The sequence below is a fragment of the Oncorhynchus keta genome, unplaced genomic scaffold (genome assembly GCF_023373465.1).
Source record: "Oncorhynchus keta strain PuntledgeMale-10-30-2019 unplaced genomic scaffold, Oket_V2 Un_contig_2207_pilon_pilon, whole genome shotgun sequence".
In the NCBI taxonomy this organism is placed as follows: Eukaryota; Metazoa; Chordata; class Actinopteri; order Salmoniformes; family Salmonidae; genus Oncorhynchus; species Oncorhynchus keta.
The window spans coordinates 138549-144406 of NW_026282746.1; the positions used below are offsets into that span (position 1 = coordinate 138549).

General features: G+C 52.7%; 1 long non-coding RNA gene across 1 annotated transcript; it reads right to left on the reverse strand.

Moving 5' to 3' along the window:
• Positions 1-2508: 2508 nt before the first annotated feature.
• LOC127921351 (uncharacterized) lies at positions 2509-5417 on the reverse strand. The gene is made up of 4 exons (XR_008108789.1): positions 5262-5417; positions 4198-4532; positions 3531-3597; positions 2509-3128 (listed from the first exon to the last, which is right to left on the reverse strand). It is a non-coding gene; the product is annotated as an uncharacterized LOC127921351 (long non-coding RNA).
• Positions 5418-5858: the final 441 nt, after the last annotated feature.

The following is a 5858-nucleotide window of genomic DNA, read 5'->3' on the forward strand; positions in this document are numbered from 1 at the left end:
CAGCACATTCAACTATGTAAAGAAAAAAGTATTTAATAAGAATATTTCATTCATTCAGATCTAGGATGTGTTATTTTAGTGTTCCCTTGATTTTTTTGAGCAGTGTATATAGAGTACTGCACACACTACAATTATTTAGGTTTAAAAAATAAGCTCAACTGGACACCTTAATGAGGCAGTGAATGAGCTGAGAGAGAAAGCACGCAGGGCATTCTACACCCTTAAAAAAACTAATTCAAATTGAAATACCTATTAAACTTTGACTAAAACAAATTGAATATGTCATTGAACCAATTGCACTTTATGGCAGTGAGGTGTGGGGTCCACTTTATGGCAGCGAGGTGTGGGGTCCACTTTATGGCAGCGAGGTGTGGGGTCCACTTTATGGCAGCGAGGTGTGGGGTCCACTTTATGGCAGCGAGGTGTGGGGTCCACTTTATGGCAGCGAGGTGTGGGGTCCACTTTATGGCAGCGAGGTGTGGGGTCCACTTTATGGCAGCGAGGTGTGGGGTCCACTTTATGGCAGCGAGGTGTGGGGTCCACTTTATGGCAGCGAGGTGTGGGGTCCACTTTATGGCAGCGAGGTGTGGGATCCACTTTATGGCAGTGAGGTGTGGGGTCCACTTTATGGCAGCGAGGTGTGGGATCCACTTTATGGCAGCGAGGTGTGGGGTCCACTTTATGGCAGCGAGGTGTGGGGTCCACTTTATGGCAGCGAGGTGTGGGGTCCACTTTATGGCAGTGAGGTGTGGGATCCACTTTATGGCAGCGAGGTGTGGGGTCCACTTTATGGCAGCGAGGTGTGGGGTCCACTTTATGGCAGCGAGGTGTGGGGTCCACTTTATGGCAGCGAGGTGTGGGGTCCACTTTATGGCAGCGAGGTGTGGGGTCCACTTCATGGCAGCGAGGTGTGGGGTCCACTTTATGGCAGCGAGATGTGAGGTCCACTTTATGGCAGCGAGGTGTGGGGTCCACTTTATGGCAGCGAGGTGTGGGGTCCACTTTATGGCAGCGAGGTGTGGGGTCCACTTTATGGCAGCGAGGTGTGGGGTCCACTTTATGGCAGCGAGGTGTGGGGTCCACTTTATGGCAGTGAGGTGTGGGATCCACTTTATGGCAGCGAGGTGTGGGGTCCACTTTATGGCAGCGAGGTGTGAGGTCCACTTTATGGCAGCGAGGTGTGGGGTCCACTTTATGGCAGCGAGGTGTGGGGTCCACTTTATGGCAGTGAGGTGTGGGATCCACTTCATGGCAGTGAGGTGTGGGGTCCACTTTATGGCAGCGAGGTGTGGGGTCCACTTTATGGCAGCGAGGTGTGGGGTCCACTTTATGGCAGCGAGGTGTGGGGTCCACTTTATGGCAGCGAGGTGTGGGGTCCACTTTATGGCAGCGAGGTGTGGGGTCCACTTTATGGCAGCGAGGTGTGGGGTCCACATGCAAAACAAGATTTCACCAAATGGGACAAACACCCCATTGAAACCCCGCATGCAGAGTTCTGTAAGATTCTCCTACATGTCCAGAGGAAAACTACAAACAATGCATGCAGGGCAGAATTAGGCCAATATCCACTAATAATAAAAGCTAAAAAAAAGAGCAATTCAGTTTTGGAAACGTCAAAAATACAGTGACCCCCTCTCATATCATTACCAAGCCTTGCAATGCCAAGAGCTGAGCAAAGAAAAGAGTCACATCATCCAGATGGTCCTGGGGCTGAGTTCACAAACCTGTTCTACTAACACACTGAAGCCTCAGTCCCCTCATCTAGCTGGTCCTGGGGCTGAGTTCACAAACCTGTTCTACTAACACACTGAAGCCTCAGTCCCCTCATCCAGCTGGTCGTGGGGCTGAGTTCACAAACCTGTTCTACTAACACACTGAAGCCTCAGTCCCCTCATCCAGCTGGTCCTGGGGCTGAGTTCACAAACCTGTTCTACTAAACACTGAAGCCTCAGTCCCCTCATCCAGCTGGTCCTGGGGCTGAGTTCACAAACCTGTTCTACTAACACACTGAAGCCTCAGTCCCCTCATCCAGCTGGTCCTGGGGCTGAGTTCACAAACCTGTTCTACTAACACACTGAAGCCTCAGTCCCCTCATCCAGCTGGTCCAGGGGCTGAGTTCACAAACCTGTTCTACTAACACACTGAAGCCTCAGTCCCCTCATCCAGCTGGTCCTGGGGCTGAGTTCACAAACCTGTTCTACTAACACACTGAAGCCTCAGTCCCCTCATCCAGCTGGTCCTGGGGCTGAGTTCACAAACCTGTTCTACTAAACACTGAAGCCTCAGTCCCATCATCCAGCTGGTCCTGGGGCTGAGTTCACTAACCTGTTCTACTAACACACTGAAGCCTCAGTCCCCTCATCCAGCTGGTCCTGGGGCTGAGTTCACAAACATGTTCTACTAACACACTGAAGCCTCAGTCCCCTCATCCAGCTGGTCCTGGGGCTGAGTTCACAAACCTGTTCTACTAACACACTGAAGCCTCAGTCCCTCATCCAGCTGGTCCAGGGGCTGAGTTCACAAACCTGTTCTACTAACACACTGAAGCCTCAGTCCCCTCATCCAGCTGGTCCTGGGGCTGAGTTCACAAACCTGTTCTACTAACACACTGAAGCCTCAGTCCCCTCATCCAGCTGGTCCTGGGGCTGAGTTCACAAACCTGTTCTACTAACACACTGAAGCCTCAGTCCCATCATCCAGCTGGTCCTGGGGCTGAGTTCACAAACCTGTTCTACTAACACACTGAAGCCTCAGTCCCCTCATCCAGCTGGTCCTGGGGCTGAGTTCACAAACCTGTTCTACTAACACACTGAAGCCTCAGTCCCCTCATCCAGCTGGTCCTGGGGCTGAGTTCACAAACCTGTTCTACTAACACACTGAAGCCTCAGTCCCCTCATCCAGCTGGTCCTGGGGCTGAGTTCACTAACCTGTTCTACTAACACACTGAAGCCTCAGTCCCCTCATCCAGCTGGTCCTGGGGCTGAGTTCACTAACCTGTTCTACTAACACACTGAAGCCTCAGTCCCCTCATCCAGCTGGTCCTGGGGCTGAGTTCACTAACCTGTTCTACTAACACACTGAAGCCTCAGTCCCCTCATCCAGCTGGTCCTGGGGCTGAGTTCACTAACCTGTTCTACTAACACACTGAAGCCTCAGTCCCCTCATCCAGCTGGTCCTGGGGCTGAGTTCACAAACCTGTTCTACTAACACACTGAAGCCTCAGTCCCCTCATCCAGCTGGTCCTGGGGCTGAGTTCACAAACCTGTTCTACTAACACACTGAAGCCTCAGTCCCCTCATCCAGCTGGTCCTGGGGCTGAGTTCACAAACCTGTTCTACTAACACACTGAAGCCTCAGTCCCCTCATCCAGCTGGTCCTGGGGCTGAGTTCACAAACCTGTTCTACTAACACACTGAAGCCTCAGTCCCCTCATCCAGCTGGTCCTGGGGCTGAGTTCACAAACCTGTTCTACTAACACACTGAAGTCTCAGTCCCCTCATCCAGCTGGTCCTGGGGCTGAGTTCACTAACCTGTTCTACTAACACACTGAAGTCTCAGTCCCCTCATCCAGCTGGTCCTGGGGCTGAGTTCACTAACCTGTTCTACTAACACACTGAAGCCTCAGTCCCCTCATCCAGCTGGTCCTGGGGCTGAGTTCACAAACCTGTTCTACTAACACACTGAAGCCTCAATCCCCTCATCCAGCTGGTCCTGGGGCCTCACTAACCTGTTCCTAACACACTGAAGCCTCAGTCCCCTCATCCAGCTGGTCCTGGGGCTGAGTTCACTAACCTGTTCTACTAACACTGAAGCCTCAGTCCCCTCATCCAGCTGGTCCTGGGGCTGAGTTCACTAACCTGTTCTACTAACACACTGAAGCCTCAGTCCCCTCATCCAGCTGGTCCTGGGGCTGAGTTCACAAACCTGTTCTACTAACACACTGAAGCCTCAGTCCCCTCATCCAGCTGGTCCTGTCCTGGGGCTGAGTTCACTAACCTGTTCTACTAACACACTGAAGCCTCAGTCCCCTCATCCAGCTGGTCCTGGGGCTGAGTTCACTAACCTGTTCTACTAACACACTGAAGCCTCAGGCCCCTCATCCAGCTGGTCCTGGGGCTGAGTTCACTAACCTGTTCTACTAACACACTGAAGCCTCAGTCCCCTCATCCAGCTGGTCCTGGGCCTGAGTTCACAAACCTGTTCTACTAACACACTGAAGCCTCAGTCCCCTCATCCAGCTGGTCCTGGGGCTGAGTTCACTAACCTGTTCTACTAACACACTGAAGCCTCAGTCCCCTCATCCAGCTGGTCCTGGGGCTGAGTTCACTAACCTGTTCTACTAACACACTGAAGCCTCAGTCCCCTCATCCAGCTGGTCCTGGGGCTGAGTTCACTAACCTGTTCTACTAACACACTGAAGCCTCAGTCCCCTCATCCAGCTGGTCCTGGGGCTGAGTTCACAAACCTGTTCTACTAACACACTGAAGCCTCAGTCCCCTCATCCAGCTGGTCCTGGGGCTGAGTTCACAAACCTGTTCTCTAACACACTGAAGCCTCAGTCCCTCATCCAGCTGGTCCTGGGGCTGAGTTCACAAACCTGTTCTACTAACACACTGAAGCCTCAGTCCCCTCATCCAGCTGGTCCTGGGGCTGAGTTCACTAACCTGTTCTACTAACACACTGAAGCCTCAGTCCCCTCATCCAGCTGGTCCTGGGGCTGAGTTCACAAACCTGTTAACACACTGAAGCCTCAGTCCCCTCATCCAGCTGGTCCTGAGGCTGAGTTCACAAACCTGTTCTACTAACGCACTGAAGCCTCAGTCCCCTCATCCAGCTGGTCCTGGGGCTGAGTTCACTAACCTGTTCTACTAACACACTGAAGCCTCAGTCCCCTCATCCAGCTAGTCCTGGGGCTGAGTTCACAAACCTGTTCTACTAACACACTGAAGCCTCAGTCCCCTCATCCAGCTGGTCCTGGGGCTGAGTTCACAAACCTGTTCTACTAACACACTGAAGCCTCAGTCCCCTCATCCAGCTAGTCCTGGGGCTGAGTTCACTAACCTGTTCTACTAACACACTGAAGCCTCAGTCCCCTCATCCAGCTGGTCCTGGGGCTGAGTTCACAAACCTGTTCTACTAACACACTGAAGCCTCAGTCCCTCATCCAGCTGGTCCTGGGGCTGAGTTCACAAACCTGTTCTACTAACATACTGAAGCCTCAGTCCCCTCATCCAGCTGGTCCTGGGGCTGAGTTCACAAACCTGTTCTACTAACACACTGAAGCCTCAGTCCCCTCATCCAGCTGGTCCTGGGGCTGAGTTCACAAACCTGTTCTACTAACACACTGAAGCCTCAGTCCCCTCATCCAGCTGGTCCTGGGGCTGAGTTCACTAACCTGTTCTACTAACACACTGAAGCCTCAGTCCCTCATCCAGCTGGTCCTGGGGCTGAGTTCACAAACGTGTTCTACTAACACACTGAAGCCTCAGTCCCCTCATCCAGCTGGTCCTGGGGCTGAGTTCACTAACCTGTTCTACTAACACACTGAAGCCTCAGTCCCCTCATCCAGCTGGTCCTGGGGCTGAGTTCACTAACCTGTTCTACTAACACACTGAAGCCTCAGTCCCCTCATCCAGCTGGTCCTGGGGCTGAGTTCACAAACGTGTTCTACTAACACACTGAAGCCTCAGTCCCCTCATCCAGCTAGTCCTGGGGCTGAGTTCACTAACCTGTTCTACTAACACACTGAAGCCTCAGTCCCCTCATCCAGCTGGTCCTGGGGCTGAGTTCACAAACATGTTCTACTAACACACTGAAGCCTCAGTCCCCTCATCCAGCTGGTCCTGGGGCTGAGTTCA